The 21580-nt window shown below is 37.7% G+C and overlaps 1 long non-coding RNA gene across 1 annotated transcript in view; it reads right to left on the bottom strand.

Moving 5' to 3' along the window:
• LOC149846477 (uncharacterized) overlaps window positions 1-17704 on the bottom strand; it is a 31683-nt gene extending 13979 nt beyond the window's left edge. The window contains exons 1-2 of the long non-coding RNA XR_016430533.1: window positions 17635-17704; window positions 8623-8674 (exon numbers count right to left, since the gene is read on the bottom strand). This is a non-coding gene — a long non-coding RNA (uncharacterized LOC149846477). The remainder of the gene's footprint in view (window positions 1-8622; window positions 8675-17634) is intronic.
• Between the last annotated feature and the right edge of the window lie 3876 nt (window positions 17705-21580).

The following is a 21580-nucleotide window of genomic DNA, read 5'->3' on the forward strand; positions in this document are numbered from 1 at the left end:
AACATAATGCATTTGGACAAAACCATAATAACAAAGGTGAAGCATATTGAATAGAATGAATATCTTCATTAATACATAACACAAAAAAAAATACAAAAAGAAATTACATAAATGCCTCACTGCATAACTCTCACAACACACAAAAAATACCTAATATCACTCATCACTCTCTCACTTTACAATGCACACACCCACCTCTATTTATAGGGAAGAAGGAGAGAAAAGGAGAAGAGAATAACCCTTCTAGCCGTTGGAGAGGAACCAACGGCTAGAAATATAATTGTTGGGCCCTCTCCAACGGTTATATAAAGTCAACATTGGTTTACTTAGTCAACCCAAGTTGACTATTATATACTATGTCACATAGGTGTGGGTGTGGCGATGCGACACTTTAAAAAACTTGGGTGTGGGGGTGCAGTAGGGTATATATATAATTTTTAATAGTTAACAGTAACACTAATAAAATAAAAAAGAATTATCATTCAAATAAATTCATCATGCATGCAATAAATCAAATTAACAATCTATAATTCTATTCTTCATCATAAAAACTAACACTACAATTAAATCAACCTAAATATATTATAGAAACAGTCAAATAAGTAAAGTAGAAAGGAAGTAAATTATACAGTATACTAATAAAAGAAGCAAACAATGCATAATTATTACATACCAAAAGTATATCCTATACAATGTATATGTCGATGAGGTAATGGATCCTAATAATTTTTTGTTTCATCATCAAATGCATCATAAGAAGGAAGACTAGACTCAGATAAATCCATGTTTGTAATGTTGAAATCATGTTCTCCCTCTAAGTCATACTCTTCTGGGTTTACATCCCAAAATTTGGTTGATCTTTGTCTGCATTATAAGCCCAATTTGAAAATATTAAATACAAGTATATTTGAATGAAGAAACTAAAAAATAGTCAAATAACTAAGAGAACAATTAGTACCTATATTCATCATTGGTTGGCGAAAGTAGTCGAAGATTAGGATGAACATATACTAAATTCTCTACACACTTGCTGGTGAGTTTATTTTTCTTTATATTGTGGATTTGAGAATATGTGCTCCAACTTCTTTTACACAACAGGATGAACTAGCAGGCTAAGATAGCAATCTCTATACAAGACGTGTAATGAAAAGAGGCGGAAGCACCAATAGAGCAAAAAGCACTCCTTAAGAGTGACCACTAGAGCCAAGAGCACAAACACTAAAAGTGCATACACAAAACTCTCAAAAGTAGAAAATGACTTAAAGTCATAAGTTGGATATTATTGAAGAAAGGAAGAGAAGGGTGAAAACCCAATACATTTACAAGGGGGAGCCTCCTCTATATATAGAGGAGGAGAGCTAAAGGAGGACCATAAAGGGGGCTCCCTTCTAGTCCTTGGGAGCCCCAACGGTCATAAATATGATTGTTGGGGCCCCAACGACTAGATAGGTGGGGCCCCTTATGGTCCTTTAAAAGTAAAACTGAAAAAGTAAAAATAAAAAAGAAAAAGGGGAAAAAGAAAGAGAAAAGAAAAAAGGCAAAAAAGAAAAAGTACATCTAGATTTACCAAAACACCCCTATCGGGTTTTTAGTTTGTACAAAAAAGGAAAAAGAGATATATTATGTATATATACATATATACATATATATACTTATATATATATGAATGTATATATATAAGTATATGTATATATATATATATATATATATTTATATATACATAATTTAACAAGACGTTGGAGAATAGGTGTTTTTGATTCAAATGTTGACCACCATGTGATAGGATTTATATTCTCCTCCTCTTTTGTTATTAATGTTTGTCCATATAATCTCGAAGATGAAAATTTTTTAAACTCTTGTGTAACTTGATTTAGAATATGTGATTCTCGATAAAGTCTTGCCATACACATATTTCTATGTCTTGATAGCTCTGGGTCTAAATTTGGAGGGACACGACTAACACCACCTTCATGTCACTTCTTTGCATAATATTTGTGATTGAAAGAATATGTCATGCAATGCAAAGGAGTGTTGCTCTTATCCCATCTTCTGACTAAAATTGAATGAATATTTTTAAAAAAATTCGAATCATCCAATGCAGGGTTTTTTTTCTCATGCTTGAAAACTACAACTTGTATTTTTTCAATCATATTATCTCACATTTCATAAACTTTCTAAAGCATGGGCACATCCTTATCAACTTCTCTCAACATTTTCCAAATAGGTCGCGTAAACTAAAGGAAGTATACTAATCTATCCCAAAACTCATCATCAACAATGAATTTATCAATTACTTGAGCCTTGACAACATCATCAACACAATAAAATGTCAAATTCTCATCAATCGCCAAGTTAACCAAAGCATTCTTCACTTCCTTAATGCTTTTCACCATCACAATGATGGACGCAAAACGTGTTTCAGCAACCTTCAACAATTTCATATCAGAATGCCTAATAAATATATCATTAGCATGATGATGGTTGACAACAAAATTCCTAATGCTTTTGACATTTTTTTCTAATTCCTCAATCCATGAACATAGAGCATATGCTGGTGAATTTTCTTTTTCTTTGGGGTTGCAGATGCTCTTGAAGGTCATATTCAAGTTTTGTGCTACACAAGGAGTCCAAAAAATATGAGATACTCACTCTCCAAACTCAATGGTGCACTTTTACAAATTGGAATGTTGTTTGTGATGATTTGCACTACTTTATGATCATTCACTTCTTTTATTACTTCTATAAACAATCCCTTCAAATACTCAACATTTTTATATTGCCTAGATATATCAACTGCTTTCAAGAATACTAAGTTACTAAGTGAAGAAGCAATGAAATTAATCAATGGACGCCTTGGAATATTTGTCCACCTATCAAAGACATGAAAACTCCATTTTGTTTCCATGAATATTTCTTAATCTCTAGCAATCACTCAACATTTGTCCACTCTTCTGCAATAATTGTCGTTCGTAATTTTTTTGAGCTTGGAGGTACATAGTCACTCAAGTTACAATTTGCCAGTGAAGTAACTAAATCTTTCCAATAAGAATATCTAGTTGCATTAAATGAAAGCGAACTAGAATAAAAATACCTCCCTACTTTTCTATCCACCTTCTCCCTTTCATATGTATTGAATGATGCTTGTATCGTTCCTCTACCTCCTACATCCACTTTTTTTTAGCATCTTCTGGTAAAAAATGGTATACTAATTGCACAAGAATCACTCATTGTCTTCCTCTTCTCGTATTCATCTTGTATTTTCTTGTATTGTCTTCGCATTACCTCATTAACTCTTTTGAGTCCTGAAATGTCATGTCCTGATATCTTCAACAAATGAGTTTTTAAGTCTTGTGTAAGACCGAACAAAATCTCTCTCACAAAGCTTGTATTAAAATCAATTGTTTTCACCACCTCCTCCAGTTTTTGCAAGTTTATCCACATGTGCCTACATTGCCCCCTGATAAGGATAAGGATAAAGATAAGGTTACCGAAAACATAAGAAATATGCATGTGATTGATGAGGATAAAGACAAAGTTAACACACAGTCAGTTCAGTCTAGAACACTGATTTTCAACAATAACAAAAGTCAGAATTCGTTGAAAGACAAGAATGCTCTGGAAGCCAGTAGAAGTTCTGAGAAGATTGAACCAAGCATAACATGAAGAGTCCACGGTCATCAACTCTATCGTTTTTAATAAACGATAAAGCCTGATTTTATTAAAAACGATAGTCTCTATCGTTTATCTGTATCGTGTCTTTTTGTATTTGGTAAACTCATTGATATAACGATCTTTGCATATATATATACACACTCAGTTTCTGTGTGAAAAACATATAGGGAAAAACGAGTTTTCTTAAGAGTATATATTACTTTCATGGTATCAGAGCTATTCAACTCCCACGAGTTTCCAATGGCTTCTCCATCGCTCTCTGTTGTTTCAGTGACTCAATGGAATGTTATCGCCAGTCTAGTTTCGATTAAACTGAATCGAGACAATTACTTATTATGGAGATCGCAACTCGAATCCGTTATACTTAGTCAGGACCTTCTTAAATTCGTCGATGGCACTTTCCCTCAATCGGACCCCGTCATCACCACGAAAAATGATGGAAAAATCGAAAATTCAAATTATTCTATTTGGATTCGTTTTGACCAACTTGCCCACAGCTGGATTAAAGCAACAGTGTTTGAAGTTGTTCTCGATCAAATTATGAGAACAAAAACATCACGTGAAGCATGGCTTATCTTATAAAAAGCTTATGGGTCTCAATCTCCTTTGAGACTCATGGTCCTAAAGAAAGATCTGATTTTCATCAAAAAAGAAAATATGGACATGCTGTCTTATTTAGATCGCATAAAGTTTCTTGCCAGCTCCATTGCTGCTGCCAATCATCCTGTAAAGGATGAAGACCTAGTCCAAATAACCTTGAATAGTCTTTCTTTTGAGTACGAAAGCTTCATGACATTGGTCACTACTAATCAGGCACTGTATTCTTTCCCTGGTATCTATGATTTGCTTCTCAACCAGGAGAAATGTGTGCTCTTAAATCACGATAAGCCCCTTGAAACGTCTGAAACCCAGCAAACGGCCTTCACTACCTCCAGAGGATGAGGTCGTGGCCGCAGTTCTTATCGTGGTCGCGATAGAGGACAAGGTAGAATTTTTCTCCAAATCCATCCTCCAACAATCCTGTACCTCAGAGTCCAGGTACTCGTGGAGTTGTTACGTGTCAGTATTGCGGCAAACATGGCCATACCGCTAAAAGTTGTTGGGATATTCTTAAAGCCTTCTCTGCTATGTCACTTCAGCAAGCCATCGATGACTACGGGTATCCTGACACAAGTGCTACAAATCATCTATCCATGGATGATCAGCAACTCTCCAATAAGTCACCATACCATGGCGGTGAGCAAATCATGGTTGGCAACGGTAAGATGTTTCTCATCTCTTCCACTGGTAATCTTACTCTGACATCTCGTGGTTCTTCTTTTGATCTAAAGAATGTTCTTCATGTTCCTGTTATCATGAAGAATTTGTTATCTGTGAGCCAATTCACTAAAGACAATGATTGCATCTTTGAATTTACTCCTTATGAATTTCTTGTCAAGGATCGTCAGACAAGCAAGATTTGTCTCAAGGGACCAAAATCCAGTGCGGGACTCTACCCAATTAAATCGGATAGTTGGATGCAGGTGGCAGCTTATGCAGGCAAAGCAGGTTCTTTTGACATATGGCATCAGCGTCTTGGACACACCAACAAGAAAATTATTTCTTTTTTAAATTCCAGTAATGGTATTTTTGTTAATAAAAATAATTTCACAAAAGTTTGTGCGAGTTGCCTTGTCGGTAAAGCTCACAAACTTCCTTTTGGACGATCTAGAAAATACGTTATGTAATGGGTATTTTCGTACCCTAATTATTGTACATGTGTATACTTAATGAAAAGCAAAAACCACATACCCTATTGGGTTTTCTTCTGCAGCCATCAGAACCTCTCTATCCTCTCTCATCGTTTTCTGACAGATCTTTGTCTTCGACATCTTCTCCTCTTGAACTTCTTCATGCTGATGTGTGGGGGCTTGCCCCAATACCTTTGCGTGACGGTTTTCGGTTTTATCTTCTAATTTTTGATGATTTTACTCGGTTCTCCCAGTTGTTTCCTTTATATGCTAAGTCTCAAGTGTTTGAATGCTTCAAGACTTTCAAAAGTGTTACTTAAAAGCACCTCCAACAACCTATTCGCTCTTTTCAAACTGACAATGGTGGAGAGTTTACTAGTCATGAGTTTGACAGCTTTCTAGAGGAACATGGCATATTGCATCGGTTTTCATGCCCACACACACCGGAACGAAATGGGCTTGCTGAGCGCAAACATCGACATGTTGAAATAGAGCTCAGTCTTTTGCATACCTCTTCTCTATCATATTCTTTCTGGGTTGATGCTTTCCGCTTTACTACTTGCATCATTAACCGTCTCTCAACCCTTGTCCTAAATTGTAAGACCCCATACAAACTTCTTTTTCACAAACCTCCCAATTACAGCCATCTCCGTGTCTTCGGTGCCCATTGCTATCCACTTTTAACACCTTATCGCGCCTCCAAATTTCAACCCAAAACCTCACCGTGCGTTCTTCTTGGCTTTGCCTCCTGCCACAAGGGATATCTGTGCTATGATCCCTCTCACAATCACACATATCTCTCTTCATGTCTATTTTGATGAGTCCCTTACTGGTAATGAACCATAGCCCGCTTCTTCCTCTCCTCCTCTTTCTGACTGGGGCCTCACTAACTGTGTCCTTCTCCCTCCCCCCTCCTCTTCTCTCCTCTCAATCGATGCCCCCCCCCCCCCCCGGATGACTCGGCTCGCCCGATTTCTCCCGTTTCTAGTGCTCCTCCCACTCCGTTCCCTGTTCCAGACCCACCTATCTCCTCATCTCCAATACCCACATATGTTGAAAATCGGCCGGTTGATCACACTCATCCCATGGTCACTTGTTCTATGACCAACTCCCTTAAGCCTCGTGCTTTCCTCTCGACTCGCTATCCCATCTCCCTTGATTGTTTTAGCATTGTTCTCCTCCCAACCGAATCGACCTCCTTCAAGCAAGCAAATCTTGATCCCAAGTGGAGTAGGGCCATGACTGATGAATTCAATGCTCTTAAACTTAATCACACCTGGCATCTTGTCCCTCCTCTTCCACATTATAACGTTATTGGCTCCAAATGGGTGTTTCGAGTTAAACGACATGTTGATGGTTTTGTTGCTCGCTATAAAGCTCATCTCTTTGCTAAGGGGTTTCATCAAGAAAAGGGCGTCAATTACTTTGAGACTTTCAGCCCTGTAGTAAAGCCTACCACCATTCGTGTTGTTCTTGCGCTTACCGTCTCTTCATACTGGTTGATTCATCAGTTGGATTTTAATAATGCTTTTCTTAATGGTCTCCTCTCTGAGGACGTTTATATGACACAACCTCCTGGTTTTATTGATCCTTCTTGCCCTCAGTATGTCTACAAACTTGACAGGGCTTTGTATGGCCTCAAACAGGCTCTGCGTGCATTGTACCAGCGCCTCAGTTATTATCTCATGTCCCGCAGTTTCCGTATCTCACTCTCAGATGCTTCATTATTTATTTTCCAAGACCGTGGCCTGGTTATCTATTTACTTGTTTATGTTGATGACATTATTATTACTAGCAATTCTTCTCTTGCTATTCAAGAATTAATTAAGTGCCTCAGCATTGCCTTCTCCATCAAAGATCTTGGGAAGCTAAATTATTTTTTGGGCATTGAAGTTATTTATGCACCCTTTGGGCTCTTTCTCAGCCAGCGCACATATGCTCTTACGTTACTCCAGCGTGCCTCTATGGCTGGCGCTAAGCCCATCACCACGCCATTAAGCTCCACCTCTCGGCTATCTAAGGATGATGCTACTCTCTTTGATGATTCTACTTTATATCGTAGAATTGTTGGCGGACTCCAATATCGTACATTCACCTGGCCCGATATTGCGTTTGCAGTAAATAGGGTATGTCAGTTTATGCATCAACCTACTATTACACATTGGTCTATTGTCAAACGCATCCTTCACTATGTCAAGGCAACCATTCATCATAGCACGTTTCTCGCACGGTCCTCTTCTCTACATCTCAGTGCCTTTTCTGATGCTGACTAGGCGGGCAGTCTTGATGATCGTAAGTCTACTAGCGGTTTTGCAGTTTTTCTTGACTCAAATTTAATCTCCTGGTCCTCCCGCAAGCAAAGAACTATTGCCTGGTCCAGTACTGAAGTTGAATACAAGTCCTTAGCTTGTGTTGTTGTTGATCTTCTTTAGCTCAAATCTCTTCTATATGAGCTTGGACTTGTTCCTTTCTCTCCACCTACTCTCTGATGTGATAATCTGGGAGCATTATATCTTGCGGCTAATCCTGTTTTCATGAGGGCACCAAACATGTGGAAATTGATTTTCATTTTGTACGTGACCATGTGCAAAAAGGACATCTTCATGTGCAGTTTGCAAACTCCGCCGATCAGCTTGCTGATGGCCTCACCAAGCCTCTACCAGCCTCACGTTTTACTATTATCCGTAACAAGCTCAACGTTGTTGACCCCACATTGAGCTTGCAGGGGCATGATAAGGATAAAGATAAGCTTACCGAAAACATAAGAAATATGCATGTGATTGATAAGGATAAAGACAAAGTTAACGCAGAGTCGGTTCAGTCTAGAACACCAATTTTCAACAATAACAAAAGTTTGAATTCATTGAAAGACAAGAATGCTCTGGGAGCCAGTAGAAATTCTGAGAAGATTTGAACCAGGCATAACGTGAAGAGTCCACAATCATCAGCTCTATCGTTTCTGATAAACGATAGAGCCCAGTTTCATTAAAAATCAGTCTCTATCGTTTATCTGTATTGTGTTTTATTGTATTTGGTAATCTCATTGATCTAACGATCTTTGCATATATATACACTCGGTCTCTCTGTGAAAAACATACAGGGAAAAACAAGTTTTCTCAAGAGTCTATATTACTTTCACCCCCATCGTCACATGTTGCAACTAACGAACTTGAATCAACACTCCCACTACCACTACAGCAACACTAGCAGTAGAACTTACATGTGGAAATGAGGATGACACAAGTCCTTTCCCTTTATCCGTCATTTTTGTCCTGAAAACAAAAAAAATATTATATTAAAATCAATTATACACACAATCAAGATTAATAATATTGAGTGCAAGGTCAATAAGTTATACATTTGGATGCATTCACAGTAACAAACTTACAAAGCTTGTATGACCTTTCTTCTAAAAATATAGTACGTGAAATTGTGTTTTAGCAATAATAAAAACATGATAAACAAAAACTAAAAAAAGGATCTTTCACTTGTGTTCACATGAATAATTAAAAAATTTGACAAAATCAGTACCCAAAAGAAGCACAATCAATTGAAATCCCTCTATTGAGTGAACCAACTAATCATAAAGATCTATATTTTTCTTAGAGAGCATTTTTTATGCAGTAGCACTGCATGATGCAGCATTGTTGTCGCTGCTGACAGCCACCCATCTTAACATTTCTTAAGATAGAGACCATGCCCATCTCGAGAAATGCCAAGATGGGTGGCTATCAGCGCCGCTGCATATAATGTGAGCACTTTCTTCTAAGGCTTTTAAATTGACATTTTTTGCACAATGAGACAAAAAAATTTAGTACTTTTTAATCAACTACAAAATTTCAGACTTTCACATCAAATAGTTGGACCATCCACTGGATAAAACCAACAATTTTATCCTATTAACATTTCGACGTGTATAACATGTTGCATGCATTCTTCTTCTTCAATGCTTCTGCGAATGGCAATCCTAGGAAAATCATTCTATTCACAAGGTCCAAAGTAGTTTCAGACTTTCACGTCTTAATGAATGGTATTAACTAGGATTATCATCCTGCAGTAAAAAATGGTCCATTCTCCACTATAAATATTGCATTTCTGGATAGGATCACTACTGCATAGTCATATTTCAAGCTTATGCATTAACAAGCACATTTCCTTTTTCGAATGACCATTGACCCCTCATGTATTACACCTACCACCATGAAGAATCAGTTGACAGCATATTACAACCGAAACATGCACCAACTTCAAAAACATAGACATAATGAAAGAAAATAAGCAAGAAAGGGTGGAAGAAATATATACCGGTAATTAATGCAAAATATACACAATAAAGCTGTTAAGACTAGGGATGGCAGTGGACCGGGGGAAAGCGGGGCCCCGCCTCGCCCCGTTTGGACCGGGGATGAAGGGTATGAAACGGGGATGGAGGCGGGGACGAAGGTTAAAATCCATCCCTGTCCGGGGATGGAAGCGAGGATGGACGTGAAATTTTCCCCGCCTCGCCCCGTCCCCGCCACGATCCCCGCCTCATCCCCATCCCAACCACTTTTCCCCGCAATATCCCCGCCCCGCCCCGCCCCATCCCCGTTTGAATTGGGGATGGAGGACATGAAACGGGGATGAAGGCGGGGGTGGAGGATAAAATCCATCCCCGTCGGGGATTGAGGCGGGGGTGGAGGATAAAATCTTGAGGAGGGGCGGGGGTGGAGACCTTGTCCCCCACCCCGCCCCGCCCCACCCCACTGTCATCCCTAATTAAGACCATCATCATCATTCATGTTACACAGAGAGGGGAGAGTGTAATGAAACAACAGTGAAACAAACACAATGCCAACAAAGGGCTTTAATAAACTCACTTAAGGTTGGTCACTAATGGACCAAATACAATCTCAAAAGAGATAAAAATATCAAACAGCACAGGAGGCATACAAGCCTATAAGATGGAAAAACAAAACTCTAGAGAAAACCCTCAAATGCTTCTAAAAGCATTGAGGAATAACAAGGGAGTGAGGCTCTATTTATAGAGCCTCACTCCAGCACATGGGAGGCAGTCCAGCTCTTTGGACTGCCTTCCAACAGTCATTATTACGACTGTTGGGTGGCAATCCAACGCCTAGTTGGACTGCCTCCCAACAGTCATATTTTGACTGTTGTGCCTAACAGTCATAAATATGACTATTGGGCAGTTTATTTAAAACAATGCTAAATTACATTCCAGTCCCTAGTAGATTGTACTATATGATAAAAGACAAAAATACCCTTATCGGGTATTTGAATACAATTTTATTTTTAACACCCCTCCTCAAACTTATGGGAAATCACGAAAAGTTTGCTAAGAAGATACAAAAATCGTGGCAGTGGAAGAGCTTTGGTGAAGAAGTCTGCAATCTGAAATTCGGACTGGACATATGGCAATGTAATAGTCCCCTTCAAATATTCTTCGCGAACATAGTGACAATCTATCTCAATGTGTTTTGTTCGCTCGTGAAATATGTGATTGTTGGCTATATAGATGGCACTTTTATTATCACAGCATAGCTTTGAAGGTTCTGAGACATCAACACCCATATCGGAAAGTAGTGCTCTCATCCACACAACTTCAGTGGTTGTGGTAGCCATTGCCCTGTACTCAGCTTCCGTAGAGGATAAAGACACTTTCTGTTATTTTTTGCATCGCCAAGAAATGAGAGAATCATCTAAAAACACACAAAAGCCAGTAGTTGAGTGACGGTTATTGGAATCTCCTCCCCAGTCAGAATCAGTGTAAGCAATAAGACTTAAAGATGAGGAAGAGGATAAGAATAGTCCTTTAGATGTAGTTTTCTTGATGTATCAAACTATTCTTAATATTGCACTCATGTGGATGGTTGTGGACGCATGTTGAAATTGACTTGCAGAATGTACGGCATGCACAATATATGGCCTTGTAATGGACAGGTACATCAACGATCCAATAAGTTGTCGATAAGGGGTTGGATCATCTAATAATACTTTATCTTCAGCTCGCATTTTCACATTTATTACTTCAAGAGTATCAGCATATTTTGTGTCAGTAATTCTTGAATGCTCAACAGTATCAGCTGCAAACTTGATTTGAGATAAAATGTATCCTCTTGGTGAGTAGGCTACTTCAATTCCTAAAAAGTATCTCAAAAAACCAAGATCAGTCATATCAAAGGATTTTTTTAAGCAAAATTTTAATATCTTCAATTTCCTTTTGATCATTCCCTGTGATGATCATATCATCAACATACAAAAGAAGAATGATCAATGAGGTACCTGTAGATCTCACAAAAAGAGCAGTGTCAGTGTAACAATATTTAAATCCAAGTTTTAATATCGTACCACTGAACTGATCATACCATGCTTTAGGGGCTTGTTTAAGCCCGTATAGGGCTTTTTGAAGACGAAGAACCATGCCCTTTTCAATAGACAGACCAGGGGGAGGATCCATGTATACTTCTTCATTTAAGTTTCCATTCAAGAATGCATTTTTAACCTCTAACTGATATATCGGCCATTTTCGAATGGATGCTATAGCAACTAGAGTTCTAATTGTAGTCATACGAGCTACTGGGGCAAAGGTCTCTTCATAATCTATACCATATTCTTAAGAATATCCTTTTGCAACAAGTCTTGCTTTATAGCTCTCAAGAGACCCGTCACTTTTTGTTTTAATTTTAAACACCCATCTACACCCTATTGTCTTCTTTCCGATAGGAAGATGTTGAATTGCCCAAGTGTGAGCCTTGTGTAATGCATCTAATTCAATTTTCATGGCTTCAACCCATTCGTTTATATTTTTGGTCTCGTTATAATTGGATGGTTCATGATAGGAATGAATGGCTAAAAGACATGCCCTGTAGTTTGGTAAGAAGGATTCGTATGAGACAAACCTACTTGGAGGCCTATGTGTTCATTTTGACCTTCTAACACTAGTTTCTTCAGTGTTTGTTAGTTGATTACCTTTATTGGGTAACAAATCAAATAAGAAAGCATACTCGGATTCTTCCTTAGGAACTTCAAAATCAAATCCATTGTCATTTTCTAGAAAGGTAACATTTCTAGAAACATAGAGTTTATCATGTGTTTTATCATAACATCGATATCCTTTTTTGTTATCAGCATAACCAAGAAAGACACATTTTATGGCTTTAGGAGAGAGTTTGCTATATTTTTCAAGAAGCACGAAGCATTTACAACCAAATACCCTCAGCCTTTTTAAATCAGGAGAAATTTTAAAGAGTTTTTCAATAGGAGACTTGTTTTCCAAAGTTTGAGAAGGCATTCTATTTATTAGATAGACTGCGGTTAGGGCAGCTTCAGCCCAAAATTGCTTTGGAACTTCTTTTGAAATAAGTAGAGTTCTAGTAGTTTCAATGATATGACGATGTTTTCTTCCAGAAATCCCATTTTGTTGAGGTGTCCTAGGGCATGATTTTTGATGCACAATTTCATGCCTTTATAGATATAATTAAAATTCATTTGAAAGAAACTCTCCCCCAGAGTCAGAACGGAAGACTTTAATATTTGTTTTAAATTGATTTTTAACTAAATTATGAAAGTTTTTAAAACATGAAAAAACTTCGGATTTGAGTTTTAGAAAGTAAATCCAAGTATGTCTACTAAAATCATCTATAAATGTAACATAGTACGAATAACCACCTTTTGACATAACAGGAGCGGGACCCCACACATCCGAATGCACTAATTCGAAAATTTTATGAGTCACAAAGGTTCTAAACCCAAAAGGTATCATTTGCATTTTTCCAAGTATACAATCTTCACATACAAATTTTTTATCTTTACAAATTTTTTTCAAAAATGGAAAAAGAGATAATTTGGATATACTTGGGTGTCCTAATCTTTTATGCCAAAGATCTATATTAATGTCTTTGACATGATTACAAAACGAGTATTTTGGTAAACACAGGAAATCCATATAGTAAATGTCTCCTCGTCTATGGCCTTGCCCAATCAGCTTCCCTGACTGGAGATCCTGCACCCAACACGCCTTAGATGAGAAGAATACTTTACAACCATAGTCAATAATTTGAGAGACCGAAAAAAGATTTAAATCCAGTCTGGGAATGACTCTCACTTTTGGAACAAAGAATTTTTTTGAAATATCATCATGGTTTCCTAAGCTTTCGACTTCTAAAGAGATACCATCGGCAGTTGACACACATGAGAAATATGATTTAGTGCAATCGGATAATAGAGACTCATTATGAGTCATGTGGAAAGAAGCACCTGAGTCTAGAATCCAAGAGGTCTTACCTGGAGGAGACGAGGAAGAGATGGCAGCTCCGGATGTAGAAGGTGTAGCCTTAAGAAGTTGTGAGACGGCTTCTGCTATTTGAGCAAGATTTAATTCATTGAAGTTGCCCCCTTTTCTTGATTCTTGAGGTTCTTCACTTAAGACGGCCACCTTTTTAAATTTGGGACATTCTGGTCTTATATGTTTGGGTTCCTTACAATGATGACAAATATTTTTTCCTTTGTATCCTCCTCCATTGTGTCCTTCCCCATTGAACTTCTTCTCAAAGTGAGGTGGTTTATATGTTTTCACAAAATTGTCGGGTCTTGCCATGCCAAGGACCTCATCATTAGACTTGTGCATTTCAAGTCTCGTCTCTTCTTGACAAATTTGAGTAAAGGCCTCACTTATAGAAGGAGAAGTGGTCCTGTGAAGTAAGGAAGAAGGCCAAATTCCGGTCGAAGGCCATAAAGAAAAGAGAAAATATTTTCTCTTTCGATTTGGGTCCTTCTCATATCAATAGCCGAACCTTCCCATTTTGGTTCCAACATGGCTAATTCATCCCAAATAGGAGATAAAATACCGCAAAAATCTCTTACACTTTTATCTCCTTGTTTTGAATTACGTACCTTATCTTGGAAATAATAAAGTCTAGCCATGTCCTTTTGGATAAAGGTACTTCATAGAAAGCTTCATGCGTCATATGCCTTCTTGAATTTGATGATATTGGTGGCGATCTTGAACTCCATGGTATTCATAAGCCATGAGAGTATTTTTGCATTGCTTGCCTCCCAATCTTCCAATTTATTTTGGTATTCTTCCAAGGCTTTTTCTTTTTCTTCTTCGGACAAGGCTTTGACTTGATCTCCTTCTCTTCTAATCAATTTGAGTTGTGGTTCACTAGTAGAACCACTAACAAAACCCCACAATTTTTTTCCTTTGATATGATTCTCCATAGTCGTCGCCCACATCAAGTAGTTGTTTTCATTGAGTTTGTAGGTGATGACGGTGGCGGACTATCTTTCTCCCATAATGAATACTTGAGTTTAGAATGGAGAAGATAGAGAATGATCAATGATCAAAGAACACTTCCTTCACGAGATTCTCCTTCTTTTAAGAGCCTAAATCTGATACCATGTAATGAAACAAGGTACAATGAAACAATAGTGAAACAAACACAATGCCAACAAAGGGCTTTAATAAACTCAGTTAAGGTTGGTCACTAATAAACCAAATACAATCTTAAAAGAGATAAAAATACCAAACAGCACAAGAGGCATACAAGCCTATAAGATGGAAAAAAAAATCTAGAGAAAACCCTCAAATGCTTCTAAAAGCATTAAGGAATAACAAGGGAGTATAGAGCCTCACTCCAACACATGGGAGGCAGTCCAGCTCTTTGGACTGCCTTCCAACAGTCATTATTATGACTGTTGGGTGGCAGTCCAACGTCTAGTTGGACTGCCTCCCAACAGTCATATTTTGACTGTTGTGCCTAACAGTCATAAATATGATTGTTGGGCAGTTTATTTAAAACAATGCTAAATTACATTTCAGTCCCTAGTGGATTGTACTATATGATAAAAGACAAAAATACCCTTATCGGGTATTTGAATACAATTTTATTTTTTACAGAGAGAAAGGTACACAGAGAGAGAGGCGGGGTGGGGGTTTAGCCGAGAAGAGCGAGAGAGACGAGGGGAGAGAGATTAAGAGAGAGAGAGAATGAAGGAGACATACCTCGCGCTGCAGGAATTGTCGCGTCGGAGTCGCCGCACTGTTGGATTGGAGACAGAGAAGAGGATGCGTCATGTGGGTGGGGGGGGGGGGCAAAAAAATTTCCCTAATCCCCCTCCCAGCCCATTTCATCGAGAATTTTTTTTTAAGTCCAGAATTGGACACTTATGACCCTGGGTGCGTTGACCGCACCCAATGTTGGTTTGACTGCACCGGGTGCCGCATCGCATCGCGTCAATGCGGGTGTGGCACCCAGCTGGCCGAATCCCTGTGACATAGATTATATATAATATATATTTTATATAAATAGCAAATTATATATACATATAAGATTACATCCATCTTAACAAGTAATAGGTTTAATGCATCTCCAACCATTCTATTGTACATCATAGTCAATAAATATGCACTTGACAACCTTCTTATCTCCATTATATTTAGAAATTTCATCCAATGTGACCAACTCATCAAACAACTTCTTAGCCTTTCAAAAATTTTGATAAATAGAGAGCTTACCCAGTTTTCTAGTGCCAATATCATTCTCTATGAATTGTAATTTTGGTTTGTTCTTCTTGCAACACAAATGTGCAAGAATATCCTAAGTTTTCTTGAAACCTCTTTATCTTTAATATTTATATGAAAATTATTCTCTACCAATGCTTGTATCACAAACATAGCCTTCTTGCTTTTGATCCTCCACTTTTTTTTTTTTGATTCAATATGCTCCGTGCCATCAGGTGATATTTGGTCCTTTAACCACCTTCCACAAATCTTAACTAATCAAATAAAACTTGATAAAAAAAATTCCAACATGAGTAGTTTTTCCATTAAGCTTTTTTATTCTAGAATCATACTATGTGGTGCATTAGTCATGGATTCCAGCAAAAAATAAGTCAAGTTTCCACATGATTCAAAACCTTGAAATAATACCATACAATCTTAATGCTGTGTGTCACCTTTTGGTCAATGACACCATTAACCTTGTCTCAAACAACCGACCATGAATTCAGATCATGATCATAATTTCTAAACACTGGAAGCTCCAAGCAATAGGGCATGTACTTGGAAGTGTTGAACCACTCCCTCAACTCAGTCATGATGCCCTAAAACTTGGCTTTGATGCCATCTTGGGGTGAGTCCATATCTTCAAGTCCTTATTTGCCAAATCAACCCAAGCTCCAAACCATCCATGCAACATCACAGTGTACAACACCGTTCTAGATACAAAAAGCAGCATTAACATAATTAACCATATGGTTTGTGAGAGAAGATGAATACACATTTATTCCTAAGGAATTCATGTGGCAAAATTCATTTTGCATGCAGAGTGTGCGTCCAACCATTGCTCCACAAAGGCACTCCTGCAGTACTCCAGAAGGCTTCTCCTTGTTTTTTTTTTCTCCTTTTGTGCTTAGACTTTGCATGATCATTTTTTCATGCACCAACTTGAGCAAAACCATGTGAAACTGAACAGTAGTACCCTGGAAAGGATCATATCCTATGATATATGATGCCAAAGGATCCTCTGTTGATCCTAGCCATCTAGTTAATGCATCTGGATGGCTAGGCAACATAAGATGGATCTCATCATATACTCAAACCAGGCAAGATAAGCCCACCGGAGAGCATATAAACAACTTTCCATATGGATGATGTCCTGAAGAGCAACTGAATTTGAAGGCAATCCATATAGTTCATGAAAAAACATTCAACTATTCAAGATAACGTGAATCTCAATTTCATCTCCGTGCCAACCATATTTGATGAAGAAACAAAAAAAATATCTGAGAAAGAAAAAAAAAATAGAAGGCAAAGCAATTAACGAAAGATGCTAGAACAAAGGTTTTCATTTCATGAACTTCAATCACAATGTAGCATTAAAACGCCCCGCATGCACATCCAAACCACGTTATTGAAGCGGCGAGATCCAAAAGATCACGAATCCGTTAAAGGCGCCGGAGAAAAGAAATTAAGACAAATAGGAGTTTGAAGCGATTGATATCTCAAATTGAAGAAAAAATCAAGAGAAGAGGGGTCCGCGACAAGAAACTTACATATATTGCAGAAAAAACAACCTTCAGGAGCAAAAACAGCACAAGCTACACATTAAAGCCTTCAGTAAACCCAAAAAATCAAAACTAATCTATCTGCAAGATGTTCATCCATCGTACTGATCTTCAATGAAAAAGGAAAAGAAAATAACAAATAAACTCCGATTGCAAGAGAGATTACCAAACTCCACCTCGAACCAATATGCGATCCGTAATCGCAGGGAACAAAATGCTTCCGAGACCGAACAAACGAACGAGATGGAAGCAGCAAACAGAGGGGGGTGATGGTGAAGAAACGGAGACCGTTCGATGGCGAACGGGGAGCCATCGCGGTGCGCTAAACGCCGAAGCGCTTCATGGAATGGGCGCGCACGAAGCACCGGAGGCTTAATCAACGGTGGGTCGCCGATCGGAGAGGGGCTTCAACGGTGATCGTGAAATCTTGGCGTGGGGAGGGAAGCGGAACGCTTCCTTCTCGGGCAATCTGCGTAGGAAGCGTTCCTCCCGCGCGCGCGCGGAAATCAAAAATTGAAAAAAAGTAAAAGCTAAGGTCAATTTTTCTTTGTTTAAGCCTTTGACTGACATCTGATTCTCCAAGAACATCAGTATTTAGATCAAAATTACGAAAAGAGATCATCGTACAAGTTATTTAAGAAAAAATGGTCCAACTTCTCGGTTGCTACACAAACGCTGCTCCTGTCTAGTACTTAGGGGTGTCAAAGCGCCTGATTTATCCGGACCCGACCCGAACCAAACCCTTTAGGGTCCGGGTATGGTGATAAATAAGAAGACCCGATTAAGACCCGGACCCGATGATCCGATTAATACATGGACCCGGGTATAGTTTGTGAAATTTTATACCAGACCCTGACCTGACCCGAGTTCCGATTAAGACTCACAAATTTTCAATGTAAAAATGATAAAAAATATGGTTTTACTGGGTTTGGTTCATATAGTTCTTATCGGGTCTGGGTATGGTTTTTCTTATAGTGAACTCGATTAGACACTGGTCCGGACCTGATACCAGGTGTGTCAAAGGGTCGGGTTTGGATCAGAGTCGGATGTAACCTGATATCCGACCCGAATTTGAATCCGAGATTAGTCGAATTCGGTAGCTAAATCTGGTCCAATTAAAAGTCGGATTTGGATTTGGTATTAATTTTTTATTGAAATCTGAATTTGAATCCCATTAAAACCCAAATCTGACTAAGATCTGAATCCGATTAAGTATAAATATTAGATTTTGGACTAATTAGACCTGGATTTGGTTCTATCTTTTTTTCATCAAACTTTGAATCCAAATCCGATCAGGTCAGATCCGATTAAGTGGGATTCAGTAATGCCTAGAACCGACCCGTTGACATCCCAGGTCCCAATTGCCAAATGCCATCTAAGACATAAACTATTTTTATTTTCAACTTTTGTCTATAAAAGTAATGCATGTGCATTGTTTTTTTGTTAAGAATTGAAACGAAAACAAGAAATGTGGTTTTTAAAGGGCATGTGAAATAGGAAACGGTAAATAAATTGAGAAACGAACTGGGAAGCGAACTAAGAAACGACTAGAAAATGCATCAGGAATATTTAATAAAAAAATAATATAATAAATTAATCAGTGTTTTTAAAGGCGTTCATAGAGGCGGCAAAAGTCGTCCCTATTGTAAAGAAACCATAAGGCGTGGGCCTCTTTGTTGAAAACGAGGCCCACACCTCTTTACCAAAGGGGCCTATGCCCCAGCAATAGGGGTGTCAACGGGTCCGGTTCGGTTTGAACTCAGGTAAAAACAGACTTGGACTCAATTTTTGGGTATAGTATCGGGTCTTGATCTAGTTTTAATCAAGTCTACTATAAGAGAAACCATACTCGGAACTAATAAAAACTACATGACTGGGACCATACTCTGTTAAAATAATATTTTTTATCATTTTTACATTAAAATTTTGTGGGTCTTAATCAGAACTCGGGTCGAGCCCGAGTCTGACACAAAATTTCACAAACTATACCCGGATTCATGTATTAATCAGACCTTCGGGTCCGAATGCGGGTCTTAATCAAGTATTATTGTTTATCATCATACCTGGTCCCTATAAGGTTTGGTCCTGGTCGGGTCCAGGTAAACCTGACCTGTTGACACCCCTACTCACCAACCCAGGCTCTGCTTGTTTGAAAGGAGCAGCTAGTGCACCTCATCTTGTGTTGGGACGTTGCGGGTTCAAAACGGTACAGTTGTCAGACTAACCCCAGCTTGCCTCCCAAAAAAGAAAAAGGAGCCCTATGCCTCTCTACCAGGCTTAGGCCTCATAGGAGAGGTGTGGGTTTTTCACGTGTTGTTTTTTATAAAATACGGGTTGCCTTACTTTTAGTTTTTGTTTATTCAGTTGACATTTAGACCCATTTGAATGGAAATTTTTTAATTTATTGTAGTGTTAAAAAGTAAATGACATAAATGATAAATGTTATGTAATTTTGGGCATTACTTGCTGAAGAGATATAGAAGGTAGATAAGTAATCGTACGGTTCCTATTTGCTAGGGAAGAAGACAAAAACAAAATAAGGAAAATAAATGTGTTTAGTCTCTAATCTATTCAATTTGAATATTAGATGTATTTTGTAATCTAAGTTTCACATTTTCAAACTAATATTTTTTTCATTACAAAGTCGTAATCTAGAAGCTTTTAATAGTGAAATACTTTATAAGTAATTATATTTTATATATATATATATATATATATATATATATATATATATATATATATGTGGGGAGGGGGGGGGGGTTGAATGAAAACCTCTCCAATGGAAACCTCCCAAACGTCTTAAAAAAAATGGTGTTTTTTTCAAAATTCTGACCCTACAGATGTATTCATCGTTATAAAAATTGTAAGCTGTTGAATTTGAAAATTATAAAAACCTATCCATTATTCTCAATCAAATGCTCCAATAACTAACTCCTATAAAAACAATAGGGTCAGAATTTTGAAAAAATAACAAAAATCCAATAAAACGTTCATGGAAAAAATTGAGAGGGTTTTCATTGGAGAGGATTTTATTTTCCTATGTATATATGTGTGTGTCTAACTTATATCTTGATATATATTGATGCTTAAACCTCAATCAAAATTTTCAAAACTGCTTCAACACGCCTCACACCTTTAAAAACCTTGAAATTAATGAAACTAAAAATAAAAATCATGCAACCCACGACAGAAAAATGCTTAAGGGGCGTTTATTACACTCCCACTCCATAGAAGCCTTTGTCTTTGAAAAGGCCAATTTGAGGAGAAAATGCTTCCCCGGGGAGAGAGAGAGAGTCTATTTTGACAAAGCTGTTTTTTTTATGTATTCAGTAGGCATGTTTGTTTCACCATTTGTAGAAAAGAGACCCTATTTCCTATTAAAGAGACTCTCTTTCATATGAAACAAACATCCCTTAAGAAACACATGAGAAATGTGGGGGAACACATGGGAAACGTGTTTTACTTAGTATGGAAAACACATTGGAAACCCAGTGTTTCTCATTTCAAAAGCAGTTTCCCAAGAAACTTGTTTCCCACCCTCTTATAGAGTTATATATAATCTTGGTAATCAGTGCATTTTAATCATTTTATTTAACAAATAGTTTATATAACAGTGACACGTCATTTAGAGTGTCTCACCCATGACGAGTAAGATACACTATGATATGCTGACATGACCATCACACATATGGACATTATTTTAAAAGTATTTAATATTTTTAGTAGTATGTTAATAAAAATGTTTTTATTTATTTGTTAAAATATCAAAATCAGTTTTTTATTGATCATAATACTAGTCCTACTAAGCGATGTCAACGGGTCAGATGCAACCCAAATCCGATTATTCAAATTCGGTAGCTAAATCCTATTAGTCGGATTCAATATCCACATCCAGATCCAATTAGAAATCGAGTTTATGTTTGGTATTGAGTTTTCATTGAAACCCGACCTGAATCTAATTAAAATCCTAATCCAATTAAAACCCAAACTCGATTAAGTGTATATATTGGGTTTTAAGCCTAGTTAATTAGTTCCGGATTCGATTTTAGCTTTTCTATCCAACTCTGAATCTGACCAGGTTGGATCTGATTCGGTTTTATTTTTTTTTATCC

This window comes from Nuphar pumila, chromosome 2 (assembly GCF_984573655.1).
Source record: "Nuphar pumila chromosome 2, dmNupPumi1.hap1.1, whole genome shotgun sequence".
Lineage (NCBI taxonomy): Eukaryota > Viridiplantae > Streptophyta > Magnoliopsida > Nymphaeales > Nymphaeaceae > Nuphar > Nuphar pumila.